Source organism: Tenrec ecaudatus, chromosome 8 (genome assembly GCF_050624435.1).
Source record: "Tenrec ecaudatus isolate mTenEca1 chromosome 8, mTenEca1.hap1, whole genome shotgun sequence".
Classification (NCBI taxonomy): Eukaryota; Metazoa; Chordata; class Mammalia; order Afrosoricida; family Tenrecidae; genus Tenrec; species Tenrec ecaudatus.
The window spans coordinates 74,324,716-74,351,821 of NC_134537.1; the positions used below are offsets into that span (position 1 = coordinate 74,324,716).

The 27,106-nt window shown below is 36.0% G+C and overlaps 1 protein-coding gene and 1 non-coding gene across 2 annotated transcripts in view; one reads left to right on the forward strand and one right to left on the reverse strand.

Annotated features, from left to right (window-relative positions):
• The window catches only part of CSMD1 (CUB and Sushi multiple domains 1), a 1,770,408-nt gene that overhangs the window by 1,055,816 nt on the left and 687,486 nt on the right, over positions 1–27,106 (reverse strand). The gene's annotated exons all lie outside the window — the stretch shown is intronic.
• Positions 19,764–19,954, forward strand: LOC142455635 (U2 spliceosomal RNA). Its single transcript, XR_012785811.1, has one exon. It is a non-coding gene; the product is annotated as a U2 spliceosomal RNA (small nuclear RNA).

A 27,106-nucleotide genomic window follows, 5' to 3' on the forward strand; every position in this document is an offset into this window, starting at 1 on the left:
AAAGTTGAAGTTTAAATAAGAAAATAAATTAGTATAAAGGGAATCAAAGAGAATGTAAAGACAGCAAATTTCCCAGTAGTTTATCAAAGACTCCCAGGTAAAGAAAATCAGAGCATGCTTTAGACATAAATTAACACAAATTTCAGAATTGCAGACAAACAGATGGAAACCCTAAGATACAGCTGGAGATATAAGCTGGAGTCTTTCTTGTAGCTCAGGTCAGTATAAAGGCATGAAAGACTTGTGAGCAGAAAGGTGGCATGGTTTCATTGTCAATTGATTCTGGAGACTCCAGGGTGAAGAACTAATTGAGATAGAATGGTAAATTGTTGGATGATGCTAAGATGATGACTGATCATCCAGGAGCTATGGGGACAGGGGTCATTACTTAGAACGCAATTGTCATGGGAAAGGGAGGGACTATTGGTACTGTGGTAGTTACATAATTTAATGTCAACTTGACAAATAGAGTGAAGGGGTGGGGTTTAGCCTGCCAGTCAGGTCATAGCCTGACGGGAGTGACTTTCTCATGAGGGTTCTGGGAACTTCCTCTCTTTCTCCCTGGAGGCAGGCCACACTCTCCCTCTGCTTCACCTTCCTGTGGAAGCCATGTGGAAGCCCGCACCAGCTTTGAGATGCTCCCATCACCACTGGATCCACAAGGCCTTTCACTCACTGGCTTGTGGTCTTCTTGCATTTGGCATCATTGCATGTGGCAGAGTGAGTTCAAAAGAAATGTATGGACTAGTATTCATGTAGGTGAATATCAGACTTATGAACTTGATCTGAACTGGACTGGGATGTTTTCTCAATGTACAATTGCCCTTTGTTATAAAGCTCTCTCTTACACATACATGAGTGTCCCTGGATGTGTTTCTCCAGGCAACCCGGCCTGATCCAGTAATGCTGCTGGGTGAACTTTAGGCGCTAACAGCGGAGATGAAACTATCAGTTCCTGTAATGCTTTACAACCTAGGGACTCCTACACAAGGTTGCTATGAATCAGAATCGGCTCAGTGGTGGTGGGTTTGGGGGTAATGGGTACAAAGGGGGTTTGGGTTGTGTTAAAAATAAAAGCATCAGCTACTAATCATAAGGTTGGTGATTCAAATCTACCTAGAGTCAACATAGAAGAAAAATCTGGTGTTCTATATTTTAGAGATTACAGAAACAAAGATCAAATTCACTAACTAATAAAGACTGCAGAAGACAGAGTAGAATAACTCCATTGGGTTTCCAAAGCCGTGACGCTACAAGAAAGCTGATTGCCATACCTTTATCCCATGCAATGGGTGGGGATTAGGACCACAGATTTTTGCTTTGAAAGGGAGCACTTTACCACTGTGCCACCAGGGCTTATGCAGCCAGAGATCACAGCCATTAAAAAAAAACAAACACTATGGGACACAATTCTGTGACATACATGGTATCAACATGAATTGGAATCAATTGAACCGCAACTAGCTCTGGTTTAGAGGATGAAACTAGTCAAACGTGAGGTAGATATAGGAGCCATTCTTGATTAATAGAAATAAAAAGTTAATGAGAGTGAGGCATACTTTCCTACTTGCTGACTTGAGCAACTAGGTAAATGTCGATGTCGTTTACCAAGAGTGAGGCACTGGAAAAGGAGAGTTTTATTGTGTGTAAAGTAATGTTGATTTTGGGTTTGAACATGCAGAATTTTAGTCTCCATGTTAAATCTGTGTGCCAATGTTGAGCTGAGGGTTGGATGCATTGATTGGAACTCGGAACAAATGTTAGACCTGGAATAAACCCTTGGGTATCATTGGTATCAAGATGGTAAATAGAGACATAGGGCTACTTTTCTCAAAAATTGGAAGACTATCTAACTCCTAAGCAGAGGAAATCTAAGAACAGTCCTGAATACAGAATTTCCAGGGCTTCTCATTTACCATCAGCAAGTATCAAAGAAAAATGGAGCACACGGCCAGGAACAGAGAAAATCAAAAGATGGTGTCCAATCTGACCAAGGATAAACAGAGATGAGATGTTTTACAAAGAGTGGAATAAGTCAAGGCCCAAATGACAGTAAGGGAGTAAATAAAATGACTATTGAAGTTCAATACATGGTAATAGAGACATCTGCAGCTTGCTTAGCTATTCTCCATGAAATTGTAGAGTAATCCAGAGAAACAAAACGTTTGAAATAAAGGAATTGAAAGCAAAGCACTTCCAAAAACATGCAAAGAAAAGCTTATAGGCAAGGCCTTAGCTGGAAACAAAAACCCCTTTCATTAAAGGGCAACACTGTGAAGAATATAAGCATTTGCAAAATATGTAGACTAGAATAGAAAGGAGTCAGTAGAGAAGGCCTCCACTTTAGTGGAGGAGGAAGAACAGACAATGCCGGACTCTGGAGAAAGTGAAGAGAGTGGGATTCAGAGTTAACCTGTGCTGTTATGTTAACTTGGACAAAAGAAAGATGAAAACAAATGATTAAAGAACGTAGAAAAATCTCATTGTTAATCTTCAATTTATTTAAATACTTGGACAAAATCAGATTTCAGACATGGGTTATAAAATAGTATGCTTATTTCATATACTTAAAAATTTTTATGTAATTATTATAAAAGTTTCCATTGCTGAAATGGAAATTATCTTTTGATGGTAAAGTAAATTAGCAAACCAGTATCTTCTTCTATTTTCAGTGAACCTTCTCATTTCGATCACCTGTTCAGTGGTGACTATTATTGAACATTGAACAAGGTGATAGATGCAGTCCTTTTCTTACATTCCTCTTTTCATTTTCAGTGTCCCAGACAGACGCTTCTCTCTCACCAAGTTAATTCTTACAGTAGATCCTTCTGCTAAACTGAAAAACCTTCAAAGACACAGAACAAATAGTCTTTATTTTTGTATTCCTTAAATAAGTAGTTCTAGGTTAAACATTTGGTTACTGCCACAGTTGACACTGTCAAGGGCTGTGAGGACGCTCTACTCTCTTCTGTAGGGCAGCAGTGGCTTTAGTTTGAGCTTAGGAAACATCAGGTAGAAATTCAATGACAATTTGTTCAATTGAAAATGAGCAACAATAAAAAAGGTATTACAATGGGATGAAAAAGAAGAGAGGAGAGGAATGCCACAATGTAGGAGTTTTGTTATACATATATTTACAACAATGGGAAAAAAAGAAAGGAAATAAGAAAATATTGGAATGTTTATGATATATTCTATAGAAGTGTCAAGCGTGGGAAGTAACTATTAAGTCGGTGATTAGAAAGACTTGTTAATGAAGACAGGCATTTAAGAAGCATACTGGGGTCTGCTGAGCAAACTAAGGGAAGGAAGGAATGACAGAAAATTATATATCATTAGGTTTTGTCTTCTATTAAATATATTTTCAAAGAAAACTTACAAAGGATCAATAATCATAACTGTTTTATAGAATTCTAACTAAACATTTGGAATGCTTACCATATGAGTACATTTAGACTTACTATCATGTTCCTTACTGAGACTGTGAAAATTGCTTTTGAGCATGAAATATTTTAAATGGATGGAAAAATGATTAAGTAAGACAAGTGAACAGGTTGGAAAAGTGGCTTGAGAAGACAAAGCAAAGTATTACAATGCATTGTGCAAAGATCTGGAGTTATAAAACCCCAAATTAAAAACTCTTCTGACATTTCTCAAGGTGAAAGGAAGAGAGAGAAAAATTCAATTCTAGAGTTGCAATCCTGAAAAATTCTATGGCTAAAACATTGGCTAACACGAGAAGCATCAAGAGAAAAAGAATCCCGAGGGTCACTGGATCCGAAAATGGTCACCACGTGACTATTTCAGGAGACAGCAATCAGGAACCAATAATATTGAAGGGACATTTTCATCCTTCATTGAAGATATTGGTAAAAAATGAGACTCTCGGGACTGATGGAATACCAATTGAGCTATGTAACAAACAGATGTAATGCTAAAAGCATTCATATTGGGAATTTCTGAAAAGGGCTACCTGGTCAATTGTCCAGAAGAATGAACATTAATGTCCTTTCTTACTGGATGTGGATATTAGTGAACAATATTATTAATATCATACATAAGTTTTAAAATGATTGTTGTGGCACCTCAGCAGGAAAATGCTAGAAATGAAAAGTTGGTCCAGAAAAGGACATGGAATGCGGACTTTAATTGCTGACATTAGATGGATCTTGGCTGAACTCAAGCAAAATGTTTCGTTGTGTTTTATTGATTGTGTAAGAATGGTCTTGACACATTTAGAGATAGCATTGAGGAGATGGGAATTCCGGAACACTGAACTGTGCTCAAGACGAATCTGTACCAGAACTGGCCCTTCAATAGAATCTGAGGACACGGGCTGGTGTAAATGCCAAGACTACACATGTGTGTCCGGGACTTATCGTTCCATCACACTCGCTCATTCCATATCTGAGCACATGATCAGGAACCTATAGTCCACAAAGTGGAACCCGATCTCAGAATTCCGGGAACTTTCATCACAATCTGCCCTTTGTGGATGATACAACCTTGTATGCTGACAGCCAGAAAGACTGGAGAACTTCCTGATGCAGATCGAAATCTGGAACTTTCATTATGAATTACACCTCAACATAAAGTACACGGAAACCCTCAGCCTGGGTAACTGCTCAGCACGATGGCAGGGAAGAGATTGAAGTTAAGGACTTCATTGTATGGCGTTCCAAAGTCAACATTCATAGAAGAAGACATCAAAAAGTTTTGTTTTGTTTTTTTTCCAGCTAAGGCCTTGCCTATAAGCTTTTATGGGCATGTTTTTTAAGTTGTTAGTGCTTTAATTTCAATTTCTTTATTTCAAACATTTTGTTTCTGGATTACTCTACAACTTCATCAAGAATGCTCTAGCTAAGCAGACGGCTGCCTTTCTATTGCCAATTATTGAACTTCAGTCGTGACTATCATGCTCTCTCCCTATCTCTCCCTCATCCGTATTTGAAGAATAGGGGGAAAGGGGCTACTAAACAGAATGTATTGGAGAGATGAGTGTAGAAGATCAAATGAATAAATCTGACTTGAACAGTTAAAATTTTGTCAATTGTTCTACCCACCCTCCCACCGCACCCCCTGATGCATGCTGGATCAGATCTTGTTTTCCACATTTTCTGTATTTTGTTTTGTTTGTTCAAATTAGGGTTTATCTTGTAGGTGTTAGGTCATTGGTGGGAGGTACCTCCCTTGAAGTTGTGTTATTTTTTTTCAGTTTCTTGGTCTATGAAACCCAGGAATGATGAACCTATGGGAAAGTAAGTAGAATAAGGGTTTCAGGAGGGGGTGGGGTGGGGCTGGTACAGTAGGGGTGGAGGGGAGGTGGGTAAAAAGGAGATGATGTCAAGGAGTCCATGAAGGAAAAGCATCTTTGGAAACTGATTGTGGTAGCAATTGTACAATAATGCTTGACATGGTCAAAATATGGAATGATATATGTATAAACCCCCGATTAATAGTAATTTTTTAATGTTTAAAAAAGGAAAAGAACTACGGGCAGGATGCTTCTTATTAGCAAGGACAGTGAGATTTGGGTTCACTGCTTTGGGCATGTTTCCAGGAAGGACCAGTCCCTGTGGGGGGACGTCATGGGCGGTAGAGAGCAGAGAAAGTCAGAAAACCTCCCTGAGTGGGATGGTGCAGCGGTAGTAACAATCGCTTCAAATATGGCACCTATCATGAGCCTGCTGCAGGTCTGGATAGTGCTTCTGCTGTTGTTGCTATATATAGGGCTTTATGGGTTGTTAATATCTAGAAGGGAATGGCAAGAATTGTGCTTAATAACTTAATTCCTGGTTATGGAGAACTCCATGTCCTTTATAATTTATATTTTGAAAATCAATATAACTAGCAGTTTAACATATGAACTCTTTTAATTTCCTTTACATTTCTCCCTAAGAATTTGGTATTGCTGCTATTGCCTTTCTATAAATTTCATTCATTTTGAATTCATGTGAAATTCAACAGGAGGTGAATTGACTGAGTAATTTGAGGCAGCACTGCATGGACTTGCTCTAACTTTAGGGACAAAGGCTGAAAGCTTGTATGGTGACGTTTGCAAGATTGATATGATGCAATTAGCTGGGAAATGTCACTGCAGACAGAAGACAAATGAGCAACATAATATTTCCTTTTCAAAGTGTCTGCTCAGGAAATGTCTTGGACTCAATGAGTCTGTCAAACGAGGTAACTTGCCAGTAAATTTCAATGAAAAGAAAACTAAATGCGATAGTACTAGAAAAAGTAAAGACAGCAATGTAATCATGCTGCCAACATGCTTATTCATATGCAACCAGGAAACCACATGGAATTGCTCAAAGGCCTTCTTTGGAAAAACACCATAGCAAGACTCGATTGGAAAAACTGATTTTGATTTTTTTTAAGAACACTGTCCTTGATAATTACTCTTCTATTCATACTAATTAGTTCTATTATGAATAACTCTCAATTGTTAAAACAATCCCACTTTCGCTGAGAAGGTGTGTGTCGGGCGGCACATTTACTTTCTGCCACTTGCAGGGCGTCTGTGAGTAATCATTGACCTGGCAAGTCAGGTTCTAGGTGTTACCAATTGTAGCAATAGACAAATTTGCAAAAGCAGAATTCACTTTGGGGTGGAAAGGGGGAACCCATTATAAGAATCTATGTATAGCCTCCTCCCTGGGGGATGGACAGCAGAGAAGAGGGTGGGGAGAGACGTCAGAGAGTGTAACATATGACAAAATAATAATAATTTATGAATTATGAAGGGTTCATGAGGGAGGGGGTTGGGGGAAGGAGGGGGAAAATGAGGAGCTCATATTTAGGGTTCAAGTAGAAGGCAAATATTTTGAGAATGATGATGGCAACAAATGTACATATGTGCTTGACACAATGGATTTATGTATGGATTGTGATAAGAATTGTACGAGCCCCCAATAAAATTATTTAAATTTTAAAAAGCAGAATTCATAAATAATGGCTATCAACTATCTTGACCATTATTACTGCCTGATAAAGTAGGCATTTTACTAATTTATTTTAATTTTATTGTCTTAATAGAATGAAAAACCATCACTGTATCTATTTTGTTAACTGTTATATTCCCAACACCAGTATTATAACTATACTCAAAAGATGCTTGCTGAATGAGTGATTGGAGATTATATTATTTTGTTCTTACTATTTCTTATAAATTCCTTTTTTTGAAAAGATGCAGAATAGACTTTTTATCATTTAAATTAATATTTATGCATATCTTATACAGTAAATTCTCAAATATTATCAATGACAAAAGTACTTGATTTGCAATAATGTTAGTTATTAGAAAAGGTATTCATTGACCATTCAAGAAAAATAGCCTTAAGTGTCTACAACTTTTAAAATATAAAATTAAAAATGTGATTTTATAAGAAATAATTTGGCAGTTTTTTACATATGTCCATTTTATTTTTTTATAATACTTAGAGTATAATGGAAATAATTTTAACTAGAAGATGAGACTACTATAAAAATACAACACAATTGACTATTAAAAGACATCTTTTTGGAGACATATTTTCTGTCTCTGATGGAGTTGGATCCTCACTGCAGTGGTCTAGCAAGTACTAAGAAAAGAGAGAGTCAAGCAAATGCTTTTTAAAGTGGGTTTAAGCAATATTGTGGCAATATTTAGGACAAGGTAGTTCAATTGTATCACTGTACATAAGAGAATAGTTGATGTATTTACCTTATCCTTAATTAACTCACTGATCTTGCTTAATCTGATACTAAAAATAATATCAAATTTTCCAATTACTTTAGCTTAAAACTTAAATCATCAGTCTATTAGAAATAAAAGTCTACTTAAAAGCAGTAAATACAGACTAGATGTAGTATATATATTACATCTACATATGAGGGGGTACCCAAAGGGAAAAATGGGCAAAGAGCTCCTCTGGCGGGTGGAGTTTTATAGTATGCTTTTTCCCCACTAGGCAGGTATTGAGAAATTCACTCTCTGTTAGTGCACCAGTGGCATTACCTGGGAAGGTTCTCTCTGGTCACAGGCAAGTTTTCATAAAAGCAGTTTTGCTAATACCTTGCTTTTAGTGATGGCCGGTTTAAAAGGAGAACATGTGGCTGTGAACGTTTGTGTCCTGCCTGTGAAAAATGCCTCAGAAACTGTTGTGATGTTGACAGAGCTTACAAAGACAATGCTATAAGAATAACTGAAGTAAACAAGTGGTTTTCTCCTTTCAAAAAAGGGGAAATGTTGTGATGACAAACCTCATTCTGGACATCCATCAGCTTCCTAAATGGATGAAAATGTTGACAAACCTCGTGCACTTGTGCTCAAAGACCAATGCCGGGCCATTGAAGAGCTGGGGCAGTTGTCTAGACTGCCTGGAGCTCAGTTCCGTACCTTTTAACAGAAGATTTGGAAATGAGAAGGGTCCCTGAAGAATTTGTGCCTTGGGTTATAACTGAGCAGCAAAAAGGACATTGACCAGAACATGCTGTGCTTTGCAAGAGCGGTTTCAAAGAGACCCAGACTTTTCCCAAGGTCATTACCAGCCATGAGACACGATGCTACTCCTGGGACCCCGAAAGCAACCAGCAGGGAAGCCAGTGGAAGATGCATCATCACCTCTCCCCAAGAGAGCCCGTCAAGTGAAATCACAGACCAGAACATCACTCACTTGTTTTTGTTTTTTTTATATGAGGGGTAGTTGCATTTGTAGGCCCTTCTCCTAGGGCAGACTGTTAATCAAGCTTTCTATTTAGAGGTTCTTTAAAAAATGTAATTGTGTGTGTGTGGGAGGGGGGGGCGAAGGGTGGGGGAGCCCGATTTGTGGCAGAGGGACTGATTTTGCCACTATGACAGAGCACCTGCTTGCTCAGCCATCTCAGGGCACCAATTTTTGGCAAAAAACTCCACGCCTTTCTTGCCCCATGCACCTTACTCACCCGACCTTGCTCCATGTGACTTCTTGTTGTTTCGGTGAATGAAGAGGGACATGAAAGGACTGTGATTTGAAGATGGACACGAGGCGAAGGCAAAAGCAAGGGAGGTGCTGTCAGCATCCACACAGATGAGTTTGAAACACGTTTCCAAGAATGGATTAGCAGATTTGACAAAGGTATTAAGTGTAATGGTGAGTACTTTGAAGATCATAAGGTTGCTTTTGTTTATAAATAAATACATAGATTTGGGGTTTTGGGGGGAAGTTCCATTTTGGGGGGTCTAGCTCTATCTATCTATATCTATATCATCTATACCTATGTATCTATACCAATTAACATATTTTTACATGATGGATGAGTCGTTGAAAACAATATAAATTTTTAAAATATGCCTTAACTGTAAAATTATTTCATGATTCTCAATGTATAGAATTTTACTTTTATACTGAGAATCAGATGTTATACAATCTACTAAAATATTTCATTTAGTATGATTTTAATTAATTAAAAATCTGAAAATTAGATTAAGTATTTCTTTGATTGCTGATGAACAATTATAATATCCCATTTTTCTTGAATTTCCCTCAGCTCATTGGTACAGATGTTTGAGAAAAATAAAGGTAAATAAATGAAAATAAATAGATAAAAATTGCCAAGATTATAAAATAACTTTTCCATTGATTTACTGATAGGGATTTAGAAATAATGTTAATGTAGTAACACTGAAATGAAAATAAAAATAGGAAGATAAATGAGGTAGCATAGTAATTATATATATATTACCATATAAAAAACACATTTATATCATATCCCTAATTCTTTCATATGTCTTCTCTTAATTCCTATAGTGAGAATGAAAGCAAAGAATGTATTTCCTTGCATCAGGTTAAGTGGAGAGCAAATGCCTTGAGAATGATTGTGGCAGGGAATGTATGGATGTGCTTTATACAATTGATGTATGTATATGTATGGATGGTGATAAGAGTTGTATGAGTCCCTAATAAAATGTAAAAAAAGAAAAGAGGAGAAAAAATGATTAGGGAAAAGACTGTACAGATGTGCTTTATACAATTGATGTATGTATATGTATGAACTGTGATAAGAATTGTATGAGCCCCTAATAAATTGTTAAAATTAAAAAAAAAAGAATGTATTTCCATGCCTGTGGCTATGTGATCTTCAGGTGGTTCTAACTCATGGATTCTGACGTGGAGCCACATTACATGCCAAATCCACGTGCCCCAGATGTCAGAGCAGATCTCTGTCTTCTCCCTCAGAGTCATTGACATATCCATTAGGCCAGCACTGGCACACCTGACCACTGTGCTTTAAAGCTTCTTGTCTGTCTGAAATGTACGGGATGATTTTTAGGTAGCAGCAGCACCAACAGAAGCAATTCTATCTTTGGAAGACCTAGAACTGCTGAATTAATTAGAGACTCTTATAAAGGCATTTATTTGGCTTTGTGGATCATAACAAATTATAGATAACATTGCAACTAATGGAAATGCCAGAACACTAGTGCTCCTGCAGAACCTGTACACAGACAAGAGGCAATCATGAAAACATACTTACTCAATCTGTATGCTACATAAAGCTGAACTAAATGAAGAAGAATGGAGTATCAGAATTGGAGGCAGACTCATTAACTTGATATATGCATGTGATACAGCCCGGCTGAAAGCCAAGACGGCTTGAAGCACTAAGGTGATAAAGGTCAAAGACTATGGCTTTTATTATTAATTTCCACTCAACATTTAAAGAAAACAAAGCAAAAAACCACACAAGTGTACCAATAAGTAGAATCATGACAAACAGAAACCGAATTTGTCCAGGATATCATTTTACTTGGATTCACAAACAACTCCCATGGTAGCAGGAGTCAAGAACGCAAATAACTCATTGCAGTCGAAAAGTTTGCACAGGACTTTTTAATTCATAGTATTTAAGGGCAAAGGTGTTACTTTGATGACTAAGCACACCTGACCCAAGTCATGGTATTTTTAATTACCTCAAACAAATGCAAAGCCCGGACAAGGAATAAAGAAAGCTAAAGAGGAATTGCTGACAGCAACAATGGTTTCCAGCGTAGGAATGTTGTGAAGGTGTTGTCGGATTGGATTGTGTTTGGTTCAGTTATAGATATTATCACTGAGTTGAAACCCGAAAGGGACAGAATGGGACTTCTACCCTGTCTGCTAAGGGGTTGAACGAAGGACCCCCAAAACAGGAAAGGAGCAACGACCTTTTTGGGAATTGCCATGGTAAACACCTTAACCTTGAAAGCCAGCTCAGAAAAATTCTGGCACAGGATTGGCCCAAAGCAGCAGCTCAGCTAAAACTGAAAGAAAAGATGTATGAGACCCACGGGCGAACTGAGTAACTGATTAGAAAGTTGCTTTACTCCTGGGAGAGCGGCAACACCCTCCCCTTCGAAGGTGCCCTATAAAAACTAGAAACTAGAAGTGGGTCCCTAGACAAAGTCGTCACCCCCACTCGTGAGGGGGCTCCACTTCGTCTCTTCTGCAATAACCCTTTGCTTTAATAAACTTTTTGCTTAATTCTTTGCTGCTGCTGCTGCTGTGTGTGTGTGTGTGTGTGTGTGTGTGTGTGTATGTCTGTGAGCGAGACTTACCTCTGGGTCCTAACAAACCACACAAATTCACAGTATGGTACCCTATGTGTGTCAGAGTAGGACTCTGTCCTCATGGGGTTATAGTGGCTGGTTTTCCGGAAGTAGATCACCAGACTCTGCGTGAATGCAAAGTTCCATTCTGTTGGTTAGGAGCCTAGAAGTTAAGTGTCCCACCCAAATACCTCTTTACAACTTGGATTGTGATTTACTCTATGGGTGACAGGAACTAGCCTGTTAGTGACTATGAGCTACTTAGGAGTGTTTTTCTCCATGGCAGATTGTACTTCTTGGCACTGCAAGCATCTACAGAAGTTGCAATAGAGGATTGAGATCTAACTCTCTTGATTCAAGGTAAATACATACGATTTCACAAAAATTTGCCCTCAGAACAAACAACAAAAAATGCAAAACATATCTTGAAGTATAATTTGCTTTTATGAAGCTGGACATATTATAATAAATTATTTTAGGATATGGCATCATTCTGCATTGAAGGTTTTGGATAAATTAGGTCCTTAAATGTTCAAATTAAGAATTTAAGAAGAAATAAAAAGGAAATAAGTAACATTTATCTGGCACTAGTTTTTAAAGTAAGATTTATCATTTTACTCAATTGTTTTATCATGCTAGACAATTCATGTTTGTTTAATTTTTTGATTTTTAAATCTGGAGGTCATAATAATTGCATTGTGATTCCTTTAAGACTTATGGATACTCCTAGTCAATTAGTGTTCTGATTTAAATAGAATTAATTTGTTTAACAAATTTCTTTAAGAAGGAGCTCAAGAAATAAGTCGGTGCCAATCATTTACTTAACATGTCTACAAAAAAAGATATAGCTCTTAAACATACTACAGAATGTACATTTAGCTTATATGATGTGTTGTTTTACTAAGACCAATAGCATGAAATACTGAGGGCACCAGGCAGCTTTAATTTAGATCCGCTTGGGGGAAAGAACAAGATAGAAAAGGAGAGGAAAAACCTTAATCAATACAATTAAACAAGGTCCTGATTCAAGCAGATGACTGGATTAACTTTAATGCAGAGATGCAAAAGAAGATGTGGTTTTGATTTGTAAAAATTTTAAAGAATAGGAAGAGGAATATAAAATCCAACAAACCACAGAATCCATATTAGAATCTGAAAACAGACTCTTTGCTCTCATTTTTGAGATTACAATACGGTGGTTATCCAGGAATGAAAAGACCATTTCATTATCTGATCCTTATTTTTATCACCATCCTTAAGATTACTAGAGTAAGATATACATAAACAAGTCTATGATGACTCATTCAGATAGATAATAACATTTTTGAATTTTGGGGGATTAATAGAGAACCCAGCAATTCAAACCCATCAGCCTCTGCAGGAGAAACGAGGCCTTCTGCTACTGTAAAGACTGCAGCCTTTGCACCTCTGGGCCATTTCTTCCCTTCCTGAAGGATCACTGTGAGCTGAAATGGCTCGAGGCCCATGTTTTCTTGTTTGGTGTGGCGTCCAAGGCTAGAGTGAATTAGACGATCCTGGGGTCGTCTTCTTACACGTGGTCCCAGGCTGCTCTTCCAGCAAAAGAGCACAGACAACAGAAAATACCCCCAAAGCAAGAGTTTTTCATTTTTTAAATCTGAGTAAGTTTTGTGGTTTAGTTAATATATGCTAGCAGTCTTTATTGATAAAACTTTCCCTATTTATTTTATTACGAGTAATAAACATAGACGGTTGGGTGTTTGCTGTGTCTGCACCATACGCCATCTGCATTGACATTTCTAATGATATTTGGTTCTCATAACCTATCTTAATCTGGGTAATAAGACCTTGATATGTAGGGTCTTAATGCTTAGTCTAGGGAACATGGCAGATGTTAACCTTACTAAATCAATCAAGCCACACAATTAAAGTTCACATGATAGCAGTTTAATTAGTACTGTGGCTAGTTAAATGTCTAAAATCAATATCATATTTCACTAAACATTAATGTTGACATTTTGCATGTTGTTAAGGAAGCCTCAAAAACTTGGTTCAATATCTATAAGAACATTGTTCAATTTTGTGGGTTTTAATATTAACTGCTAAAACCACTGGAATATAATAAAGGCTTAAGAAACAATGGTAAAAGATAGTGGATTCTAATTTAAAGTATTTTATATATTTTCTTTATAATGTATGTATATTTATTTCAATTCAATATTTTGTAAGAATAAAAATGGGTTGAAATATATATATATATGCATTACTCATTTTTTTGTTCCTAAGATCCTGAAAATTTAAAACTGCTATAAAGTGCTTGGTATAAAGGAAATATTTCACAACTTTATTTAAAGAAAACTTTCAGTGAACAGATGGATACAATAAAAGAATATTATTTTCTGTTTAATACATCTGGTTCATAGATTTTAGTTTTAAACAGTTCAGCAATGAAAGTGTCTAAAGCACATCTGTATGTTACAGCTTCATCAAGATCCTGCTTCCTATGCAAAGTTAAGCAGAAAAAGAGAGGAAACAGACACAGACTGCCTGTTAAATTGACTGCTTTGAAATGCATTGCTTTCCTCCCTGTTTAAAGGATGCTGCTTATCTACAAGTGAAAGCCATTTTTAAGTCACTTGAACCACTTACATTGTCTAGGAAGTCTTCGACCAATCAGTTCTTACTAAAGGAATGTGTATTTTGGGATTTATGCATATTTTTGCGTGTGTTATACAGATTAATTAATTATAACACTTTCAACCTCCAATAGTTTTGTGACATCTTTTATGAAAAACATTTTTTAAAAGTTCCAAAGACCTTTGAAAGGAAAGAGGCAGGAGTCCTAGCACAGACCTGACATTTTGGGACACTACTTGGTTATGGGAGATTCTTAGAGATTTTTGTTAGGTGCTGTGATTTCCTATATTTAGACTATTTCAGTGACAAGTTCATTATTTTCAAATTATTACATTAAGTTGATATTTGTTTTGTATGTATTCTGATGTTGAAAAATGCTAAATCATGGGAAAAGATGTTAGATTTATTCAGGGTTATGTATTTTCTTTTTTTTTTTTTAATTCCACCTGTTTTATTTTTAGTGAGTGTTTCAAACAAAGCCTTTCTACATTATTTTTATAAATCGTTTAATTGGGGCTCATACAACTTATCACAATCCATACATACATATATTGAGTAAAGTACCCTTATACATTCGTTGTCCTCATCATTCTCAAAATTCATCTTCCACTTGGGTTCCTGGAATCAACTCATTTTCCTTTTTTCCTTGCCCCTCCCTATCCGCTCCCCCTCACTCATGAACCCTTAATAATTTATAAATTATTATTTTATCTCATCTTACAATGCCTGGTGTCTCCCTTCATTCATTTTCCTTTTGCCCATCCCCCAGAGAGGAGGTAATATGCAGATCCCTGAGATTGGTTCCCCCTTTCTACACCCACTTCCCTCCTGGTATCGCCACTCTTACCATTGGTCCTGAGGGGTTCATCTGTCCTAGATTCCCTGTGTTTCCAGATCCCAACTGTACTGCTGTGCATCCTCTGGTCTAACCAGGTGTGCAAGGTAGAATTGGGATCATGATAATTGGGGGGGGGGTGTATTTTCTTTTATATAGATGTTTTATTTTTATAGTTCAGATCTTGTACTTATAACTAATTATTCCACAATAGACATATTGCTCTGTTCTCAATTAGTCGGTCACATTCAACATAGCCTTATTCACCATGTTTAATAGGCCACATGGTAAATACAGGTGAAAATGCAATAAAAAGTAAATAACTTCTTAAGAGATCTCAGAAATTAGTGGAAGGGCAAATTTATACAAATATTCATCCATGCCCCATTTTTACTTACAAAAACTTTGCAGGTTACTGTGCACTTAGTATTTTCTAAAAGGGCACAAAGCCCCCAAATTAGCTTTCTTTTTGCAAAGAATTCTTTGAAAGCTAGAAATCCAGATTAAAACTATTACAGACTTCTCAGCGAAGATGACCTCATGACCTAACACAAAGGAATAGAATTCTATTTAAGTCAAATGATGTATACTTAGAATAATCAATAAACTATTCTGTTGGTTTAACATCTCCAATTGCACTGTCATCTAAGTGACTACACAACTGCTGAAGAATTAGCATATTATACAAATGAGAAAATACTCACAAAGAAGTGCCACAAATGGGCTTGATCCCAGATTGATTGAAATTAATAAAGGACAAAATTTTTGAGGAATATTTTTACAAAATTTTCAAAATAAGTGATTATCTTTTCTCTCAAAGAATGGAAAAGATTGAAGGAGAAGTAAAAAAACCTGAGCTAGATCAGTCCACCATTATAACATGTTTATTAGAAAGGTTGACTGCCAATTACAACCAATACATGCCTAGATGACTCCTTACTTATGAAATATGGTTATGGCTGTCATTGTTCATTAGTTTCTGATGAGTCAATTACTACTCATGAGGGTCATATGCATGAAAGGCCTTTGAAAAGTTTGCAGAAAGTGTAATTAAAAGGTAAAGTAAATATTGAAAGCTCTATTGCTCATTATATGCTTCATCAAGTTCAGACTTTTTGTTTGAAATGATTTAGTTCCTCCATAAAGAACTGAAGGTCCAGGGAATTTAATTGGATAATGTATGTTTTTACATTACTAACTTAAAAATGGGTGCATTTACATTTTTTTTAATTAGGAAAGGAAAAAACAACAACAAAACTCCATAAGAAACCAAATCATGACTGTCTGGTAATGTGTAATGATTTTCCATTGTACCACTCACAAAATTGCCCTTGTTTAATGAGAATTAGTAGGAATCTTATAAAGTGGAGAAGGGAACTCTGGTGAATGTTTACTTAACTAGAAATATTTCTGTGTATATTAGTAACTCAAATAATTTAAATTTATTTCATTATTAATAAACTTTGTACATGATTACTAATTTAAATGTGGTATGTTCTCCTGCATAGGGCCTCAGTTGGAATAATGTTTGAATTGCAGTTGGTACAACGAACTCCATTGTGTATGGGTTAAATAACTATACCATTTCATTAAAATCAATGTCAATTTCTACTTATATAAAATTTAGCATGACCCTACTAACTCAGTAATCCCAAATATTTAAACTGCCCACTAAAATACTTGAAGACCCTTAACTTTAAAACATTTGACAAAGATGCCTATCCTAACTAATTTCCAAATATATGGAGAGGATTATATAAAATTATCTACAAAAATTTATTTTTTTTAAGTGTGAAGCATATACGTTGCTAATGAAACTGATCATTGTATCAAATTCTGATAATTCTGCACAAATAAAAGTAAGCTGTAGATTTCACCTTTCACTTTCAGCAATATAATTTTGCCAGATCATGACAGAGATTTTTCAGTAATAAAATGTTTACAAAGGATTGGCATATTTATAAATCTGGTTGGACTAGAGGATGTACACTTGTACAGATAGGAACTGGAAACACGGAATCAGGGTGGATGATCCCTTCAGGACCATGGGTATGAGTGCAGGTACTGGGAGGGTGGGATGGAAAGGGTGAACCAATTACAAGGATCTACATATAACCTCCTCCCTGTGGGATGGACAACAGAAAAAGGGTGAAGGGAGACGTCGGACAGGGCAAGATATGAGAAAATAATAATTTATAAATTATCAAGGGTTCATCAGGGAGGGGGAGCAGAGAGGGAGGGGGGAAATGAGGAGCTGATGCCAGTGGCTTAAGTGGAGAGCAAATATTTCGAGAATGATGAGGGCAATGAATGTACAAATGTGCTTTATACAATTGATGTATTTATGGATTCTGATAAGAGTTGTATGAGCCCCCAATAAAATTATTTTTAAAAGAGACAAACAACACCGCCCCCCCCACCCCCCACGAAGGTTTTGTATGTAGAAAAGTTCAAGTTCCATCAGAGATGTCTTTCCTTCCTACCTTGAGAGAAAAGAAAATGCACATCCTCCCCACAACCAAGTGCCGGTTCCCATTCCAGTGCTACAGAAAGCCCCAGGATAATATAAGACTGACAACGTGTCTCTCTCATTTTATATTTGGGAGACAAGGGCAGGGGGAAGAAGAAAGGAAAAAACACACACCAAGTATTTGGTGTCAAGTAGACTGTCATCCAGAGCAGCCCTACACTAGACTGCCTGAAGTCACTATCCCTTAGTGGACGGTCATGTGAGTGCGACTCAATATAAAGTAATATAGCCAAAATTGAGTACATGAGATACAATATGTAGCTGATCAGGTTAGCTTGAAGATTTGAAAGACTAGAGGGATTCCCTTGTGCAGTGAAGCAGAAGTGGAAATACGCTAATCAAGAGCAAAGGACAGCAAGTGGATTCACTTGGCAAGGATGGTGAGGTCTTATTGGGAATAATTAGAGGTGATTGATCTAACAATCTGCCTGTTATTTGAGTCATTACTTGGAAATCATAGTGTGGGCCCACGGACAGCAAGAGATGCACCCTGCAGTCGTCACTGTAGGTTTCACTGTGGACTGGTTACTTTAATTATTCAGAATGGCAGGATCTCAAGAATTTTTCTTTATAGTCAATAATAGTAGCTGTTACTTGATAATAACTATAGGCCTAGGAAAATCATTATTATTTTTCATATCAACCTTTTATATTGAACACAGGATAAGAAAGAATTCTATTCTTATTAAGGTGATACTTCAGAAAAATTCAATATTTTCAGTATCAAAATATTCAGCTACTATATGTTTTTCTACAAAGCAAAATTCGTCAAAGAATGGTTGAATTTAAAGTGGCTACTGTATGCATACATTTCAATATTTCATTATCTATCCTAGAAACAAATTAATATTTCTTAAAAATGTTTTCATGGTTATGTTATGTGATGATATAAAATGGTAAAGGGAAATTTTATATTAATGAGGATATAATTCTTACTTTTGTATAGTACATACAATAGTCTGGTGGAGTATATCAATTTTCTAAGATTCATTAATTCCTGATACTTTTTGACTTACTGAAAATTAGTTCTTGTCTTTTAGAAATTCAGTACACTTTATGAATCACAGACTGTGCAAGAGAACCCAACATTAAAAAAGAGCATTAATTCAATACAATCTGTTAAGTGATCATTTTTCCTTCAAAATTAATATTTTCTAATGTACAAAATGGTCAAAATTTAATACAATTAAATACTACTAAATGTCCTGAGAGATATCATTTTTGTTTTATTTATATTAGACTTATTATTTACATAAAGTACTCAAAACAAAGCACTAAATCTCTTTAATAAGCCATATAAAATCCAAAGTTAAATAATTAGTAATTTTCAATAAAGGAGGGATCTTACTACATTGATATTATTTACCTTACCCCTGTCTTCAGAGCACTATGACTCTGCTGTGTGTCACCATAACGCTTCGTAAATTAGATCTAGCCTTGGCAAAATAACAGCCAAGCCAACACAATATGTTCAATTCATTGTGACACTGCTAGTGATGTTTCTAATTAAAAGATGAAGAATGCATTGTAATGATGTGCTCATTTAGCTTCATTAAACTATCCATCATTTTGTGGGAAGCTACCTTTGTGGAATCATTGCCCTTTTGCTAATAATTGCCAGACATTTTTTTGTATCACTTAGTTCTTTCTGATGACAGTATTTTCACTTTTTGATACATGGCTGAATATTTGATCTGGAAAATATTCAGTAAGGTTACAAATGCATGTGTTTAAAATGCATTGACTCTTCGAATGCATATTTTATTAAGATCCAAGAACTGAAAGGAGGTTTTTAATAAGGTGAACTCTGAATTAATATTAAGTGAATAAAACTGAATTGAAAGTAGAATAAGCAGGGCAGTCAGAATTATGTTAGATTTGGAAAAACAAATATGTCTGCACCATCATGAGTCTACATGCACTGGTATGTGTTACTGTTAAAAAGCTCCAGTAGTATATTCATTGTCAGGGCATTTCTGAAAAAAGTAAAACTATGATCAACTGTGTCTCATAGGTACCACCATTTAAAGATTCTATTTAAAAAAATACTGCACCAATGTCTTTGAACCATTGGTTTCAATATTAACTATACAGAGAGAATTGCAGCATTTTGGTAAAATTACTTCAGTTGCCCCCAAATAGGCAAAGACTTTTATCAGATATTTTTCTTCACATACTCAGACCTTGACTAAATTTGTTTCTTTTAGGTTTTCAGTAAGAACATATACTTAATCGCTTCTCGGCCTTTTGACTAAGATCAAGTGTAGCATTTGTTCTTATCAGTTTAATATCTGATATGTCCTCTATCCAAGGACAATATATAAAATGGATTTTTGGAGGAGGGAGTTGGAATAGGAGCTTGCTCCGTCCACTCCACGCATCGACCTGGTATTGCAGTACTTCCAGGAATGGTGCATAAAAAAAGAACATATACTTAAAAATAGTACTCAACATCTAAAAGTATTAAAATTATAAACTATAAACTTCAATGGTTGCTTTAGTTGAAATTGTTACTGAAAATGTTTTGAAGAATTGTAATACTCTTTCCTGCTATGCTAAATAAAAAATATAGTTGTATATTTTATTTAGCATAGCAGGAAGAATTGTAATACTCTTTCCTGCTATGCTAAATAAAATATTTTTCTGATAATTGCAGGAATAGAAATAAGTAAAATATTCCGAGTCAATTAATTCCATTTTGCTGAATGAAATATGCTATATATCTAACTGTTAAGTCAAAATGTCTTAGAAGCTTCTGTAAGAACAATCCTTCCAAACCATTAAAAGTAATTAATGTCAGAGGGTACAGGGGCAAAATAGGGACTGGAAGGTTTACGTACACTCACAGTTACTGTTGTTAGGTGCCATTGAGTCGTCTTGACCTACAGCATCCTGTGTACAATTGAAGGAAACACTGCCTGGGCCTGTACCCTCCTCACAATTGTTGCTTGCTCCAGTCCATTGCTGGGGCCACTGTGTCAATCCATCTTCTAGCTAGAGGACATATCTCTCTTCCCTTGCTCCTCTACTTTGCCAAGCATGATGTCCTTGTTCAGGGACTGGTCTCGCCTGACAACGTGCAAAGTATGTAAGATGAAGTCTTATCATTCTTGACACTGAGGAGCTATAATTTTTCCAAGATCAATCCTTCTGTCCTTTTAGCAGTCCATGGTACTTTCAATATTCTTTTCTAGCAACACAATTCAAATGCAACAATTCTTTGATCTATCCAGTGCCTCACTTTCACATGCATATAATGCAATTGAAAATACCATGACTTGGGTAAGGCATAACTGAGCCCTTCCTCCAAGTAACAACCTTAATTTTAAATACATAGAGAGCTCCCAATATTGAATGAAGGGGGAAGTGCAGAGTGGAGACCCAAGGCCCAAGTGTAGGCCAATGGAGATCCCCACATAGAGGGGTTTAGGAGAGGAGATGGGTTAATTAGGGTGTGATGTAGTACCGATGAAGAACACAGCTTTCCCCCAGATCCTGGATGCTTCCTCCCCCCAACTACCATGATCTGAATTCTACCTTGCAGGGCTGGATAGGGCAGAGGTTGTACACTGGTACATATGAGGGCTGGAGGCACAGGGAATCCAGGGTGGATGATACCTTCAGGACCAAGGGTGTGAGGGGAGATGCTGGGAGAGTGGAGGGTAAGTGGGTTGGAAAGGGGGAACTGATTGCAAAGATCCACATGTGACCTCCTCCCTGGGAGAGGGACGGCAGAGAAGAAGGGGAAGGGAGACTCCGGGTAGGACAAGATATGACAAAATAACGATGTATAAATTACCAAGGGCACATGAGGGAGGGGGTAGCGGGGAGGGAGGGGAAAAAAAGAGGACCTGATGCAAAGGGCTTAGGTGGAGAGCAAATGCTTTGAGAATGATTGGGGCAGGGAATGTGCGGATGTGCTTTATACAATTGATGTATGTATGTGTATGGACTGTGATAAGAGTTGTATGAGCCCCTAATAAATTGTTTTAAAAAAATACAAGAAGCAAAAGGGTGACTTTTTAGTGAAATATATGACAGATAACACAACCAAGTACTCAAGTGTAGTATTACAGTTGATGGAATAAATCAACATCATGCATTACGAGGATTAAGAATAGCTCAAATAGCCAAATGTTTTGCATCATATAACAGAATGACCTTCACCGGATGGCCAGAATAATACATATCTAATAAAACATATAGAGTGGTGATATGGCAAGGCCTTCATTGGTTGCCAACCAACAGTATATAACTCTTGGTCATTTGGTTATATGTTGCCTTACGCTTGCTCATATTAGGGTATATCTCTGAGACCAGTCACCATTTGGTATCACACTTTTGAAGTTGTGTTGATTCTCTGTATTTTGATCATTGTAATCCAGGGACTCTGCGCCTACAGGGAAAGCAAATAGAACCAGGGTGTTAGGGGTAGGGAGGATACAGAGGGTTTGGGAGAGATAATGTCAGAGTCCAGTGAGGAAGGGTATGTTTAGAGACTGATTATGAAAGCAAATGTATAATTCTGCTTGAAGAGATTCAACTATGGAATGATATCACATAGGCATTAACTCCCAAGAGATAGTAAATTAAAAGAAAAAAGAGAGAGATTCAGGAATGGACTTTAGCTCTCACTAAATCCTAGCTTCGACGGGAGAGCAATTAGTTCTTACATCATGGTCAAGCTTGATCCTCACCAGCAGGAAGGGAAACCGAAGATATGGGTGTTACAGCCAATGTGAAGAATTTAGATGGTGCCCGGCTATTATATATCACCTAGGGTTTTAAAGGCTTGTGTCCAAACAAGAGACATCTCTCCATCTAAGAGAGATGTCAACAAAGTCTACATGGAAGAAGCACACCATCATCAGTCACTGAAGGATTGGAATCCATATAATCTGAAGTAGTAGGAAGAATCAGTATCAGAGTCCACACTGTGAGACCCCAGTGTACAGAAAGTGATGGATGTCAGTGGGAGCCAAGATTCATTTGTAGAATACACAGGAAATAAGCCTGCAGAACACACCCCGCCTATCTAAAATTGAGGTCTGAGAGGAAAATGTCCACTACACTGAGTGCTTGGGAGAGAGGAGCATAGAAGATCAAAGGCATAAGTCTGAACGGAAGAGTTAAACTTTTGTCAGTAGATCCCCCCTCTGATGCAGGCTGGACCCGATTTGGTTTCCAAATTTTTCTGTATTTGTGGTTTGTATTGTGTTTATTTGTAAGTATTATTAGATTGTATCTCAGAGGTATTATTTCAATGAAAGTTACCCTCTTGAAGCTGTGTTATATGCTTTTCTGTTTTTCGGTATATGAAACCCAGGATTGATTAGCCTATAGGGACAATAGGTAGAATAAGGGGTTTGGGGTATGGGGTACTGTGGGAGGAGGGGGTAAAAAAAGAGAGATTATATCAAGAAGTCCATGTAGAAAAAGAATGGTTGGAAACTGATTGTGGTAGACCTGTATAATTCTACTTGATGTGATTGAAATATGGTATGATATGTTATATGTATTAACCCCCCACACGTAAGTAAATAAATAAATAAAATGAAAAATTTCCATGCACCAAAAAAATTCTGGTATATCATTTCAATTAATTTAATAATCATTCTACTTTCTCTAAGAATTTTCTGTATTTCAATCTTTTATTGATACTAGTTGATACTAGCATTTTCTTCAGTGTACTTTGAGAGATTGAGGTCGGTTAAAAAACAACTATTAAAAGATTTGAAAATGTATATCACCATTAGGCAAACTAATGTACCAGTTAATCCATAGTATAAGCTAGGCCAAGTATGTAATTTTATTTAGGTGAAATGAGTAGAGTCCACATCTTCATCAGCATTTACTGCTAATATTGTTTCCTTAGGGGACTAGAGGATGAAAAACCATGAAATGGCCTGGAACAGGAGATATAAAAATAGATGAGAAGCAATTTTAAACTTCATTGACCAACTAATACATGAAATAGTACAGAAGGTAAATATTGGTTTGAGCAAACTTCCAAAATAATTGTGGATATAATAATGACTCGCCTATTCCTATAAGCACTAGTTTCTACTATAATTAGGATGATAATTGTTACGAATAGCTAAGATTTACTCAAAGGCTGTTGTTCCGGACACTGGGTAAGCATATTTTGATTCTACTTTAGCTATGAAATTTAATAATATAGGTACTGCACTAATTTTTTAACACGAAGCAAATTTCTGAACACTTTATATATCATACTAGTCTTAATAATGCAATTCTTAATTTTGTAGTTGTTGATTTGTGGTTGTTTTAGAATTGGTTTTATGTCATGCAATGATATATAACTTGCTTGTTAGCTCTAGTAATATATTGATATATTTTTAAGAATTACAACGATCAAATCACAATATAATTAGTTTTATTTTCATATTTAACCTCTATTCTTCTTTTCCATTTTTTTCCTTGCAACATATCAGTAGCTGAGACCTCCACTACTATTGTAATTTTAAGGACGTAGTATTATGTATTCTAGCCTTAAAGTCTTCCTAGATGCTTTTCGCTTGGCTGCATCAACATTTGTTATTTTCTCACAACTATGAATGATAAAAGGGTACTGATTTAGCTCTAATTTCTTTTTCCAGCAAATATTGTTATGACCATGTATTTTTTTCATTTCCAATCATTTTGTGCACTTCACTGAATTTTGAATATTAAACTGGTTTTGTATTCCTGGTTTGGATCTTATTTGATTAAGTTTATACATCATCTTGACTAATTCAAGATTCAATTATGCAGTCATGTAAATTGGCAGTTCTGTAGTGATATCATTATCTTCCATTTTGTGATCAGATATGTTCAAAATTCATTTTTTACAATACAAGTGTTCACCTAAGACCAGCTATTTCTAGTTAACCTAGTCAGCAAGGGAGAAGTGGGTGTGTTGATTTTTTATAATGCTGAATTTGATTTATTAAAATTTTGTTTTTTATTATCTATTCTACCCACTTCAAAATAATCACTTATTTTCATCAATGTACCTTTGACCTATGCATTATTTTGAATTGTAGCCAAATAATTTGGGAATTTTCAGATACCTTTCTACCCTGATTTTGCTATTATCAGAGAATATACAATGTATAATTATAATGGTTTAATTTAATTTTATTGGTGGTAGATTGTTTTAAAAATGTCAGTTCAAAAAAATTTTAAATGTCAGTTCAAGTTAGAGTCTTGGTGTATTTTAATTTTGTTTATTTGACTTGGACTTTCTTATCTATGCATTTATACATTTAACCAATTCTAAGATGTTTCAGTCACTATTTTTCAAGTGTGTTTTCTCCAAGTGTTGTTTGAATGCATGTTATATATACATTGGATCACTTGTTTTATCATAGGTCAATAAATGCGGTATTATTAGTCATTGGGTTTATTTTTTCTTGTTGTTGTTTTGTTTGTTTTGGTGTTACCTGATCAGAAACAATTTCAAGAATTATAGACATAATTGGTGGGGCAGTGACACCAGTCCTATGGATATCAATCTCCAATTACTCCCAGATATTAATTAAGCAACAGGAATAAATGAAAAATGTGTACAAAATTAGAGAGGAAAAGCTAAGAGTAGAGCAAACTGATGGTAAGTTAGAGCATGTAGTATTTAGTCAAGAAAGCTTGGTCTTCACTGACTACCTTCTAAATAGGAATAATGATTGTTTCTTCTGACTAGTTGTTACTGGGATTACTTAGTGAACTCATGTAGTGCCCTTAAAATTGTCCCTGGAGTGTGCTAGGCATGGGTGTTGTTAGGAGATGTCATCCCCAAAAATGGCCTTCAGGGTTGTTAACATTGATTACTGAAAAAGAGGAAGATCCTCAGTAAGATGGATTGATACAGTGGTTCCAGCTATGAGTTCAAATTTGACAATTGAAAGGATGGGACAGAATTGAGTGTCATATATAAGGTCTCTGTGAGTCAGGACCAACTCTGTGGAAAGAACACCAGGTACTATGTATTTGTTAAAACAATATAATCATGAGGCATGTGCAATCCGCATTTAGTAATTTGGTGATTTATAATTAAAGATCTTTGATAACACTGTACCTATGAAGGAAGGAGCCAGGTAGTATAGTGGGTTAGCATTATGTTCCTAGTCATAAAGTCAGCAGTTGAATTCATGAGCAGCTCTGAGATTGATGGATGAGGTTTTATGCTCCCCTAAAGAGACATAGTCTCAAAAATCCAAAAAAGAGTTAGTACTGTCCATAGGACCACTATGAATCACAATTGACTAGATGATGGTGAAGAAGTCCCTAGGAAGGGGCAGGAAAAGGGGGAAATAAATGGAGAAAATAAATCATTAAATTTGGCTGAGTACTTTGAATTTAATCTTTTGGTTTTTCCCAGTGGGAGGTGGGGGGTGGGGCTGTTGAAAGAATGTTTTAAGGAGAATATTTTAATTATTTTTTGATTCGATTCATATGCTAAAGAGAAATTTCTTTCACTATAAATCTCATTCAGGATGGGTGATAAAAGACCAAACCAAAACAGAACAAAAAAAACAAACTTATTAATTCCACATAATTCTTGTTGTGTATCTCCATAAAGCACAATCTGTCTGAATAAGTAACAAAAGGACTGGTGGGTATTAGCTATCAACTTAATCAAACAATGATCAATGATGGAATTGTTTAATTAGGTGTACCGTGTGGGGCATTTCTTCAATATGATTTGCACAATCAAGAACAGAATTTTAGAATTCCGTTGTCATTTTGATGAGCCATACATTTTGCAAGGGTTGCTGTCATTTTTAATGTGTTTTTACTATTTAGAGACTAACAAGAAGAGAGTTTCCTCAGAATAAAAATGGGATCTAAAAGATTATTCTTAAAAATAATTCTTATTATTAAAGAATTATTAAAAATTACTGTTTATTATTAAAGAAAAGTTAAAATTATCATTAAAATTATTCTTTATTATTAAAGAAAATATATTCTTTAATATAAAAGAATATAAAATGGGATTAAAAAGAATAAAATGGACTCGCTCATAGAAAATCCATGATAGGCCACTAAAATATTTATCATCACTATTATGTAATGCATATAATAAAGTCAATTAACTTTAACTTAAATTTCTTAATTTCTAAAATGAGTACAATGATAGTAATTTTTTAGATCATTACAAAAAGTAAGCTTATAAAAGCTCTTATAGTTTGGAGATAAAATACACCACGCTCACTGCTATCTTGTTGATTCTGACTCAGCAATCTCACAAGACTGAGTAGAACTGTTTTTCTGCATTTATAACACTAAAAAGCCTTCAAACTGCTGGCCTTGCAGTTAATAGTAACCCAGTATGTCACCAAGGCTCTTTTAGTTTGGAGAAGAGGAACAATATTAAACATCAATATTATACAAATTAAATATCACTTGAAAAATCACCTATATGAAACCAAATGGTCAATGATTACTGTTAAGCAGCAATTGTTTGGGCTGGGTCTGGACCATGCAGCTGCTTCCCCCAACTGCTTCCCCCAGAAGACATCCTGCTGGACTGTATCCTGACTCAGACCCTGCAACTGAGCACCAGCAGGTCTTC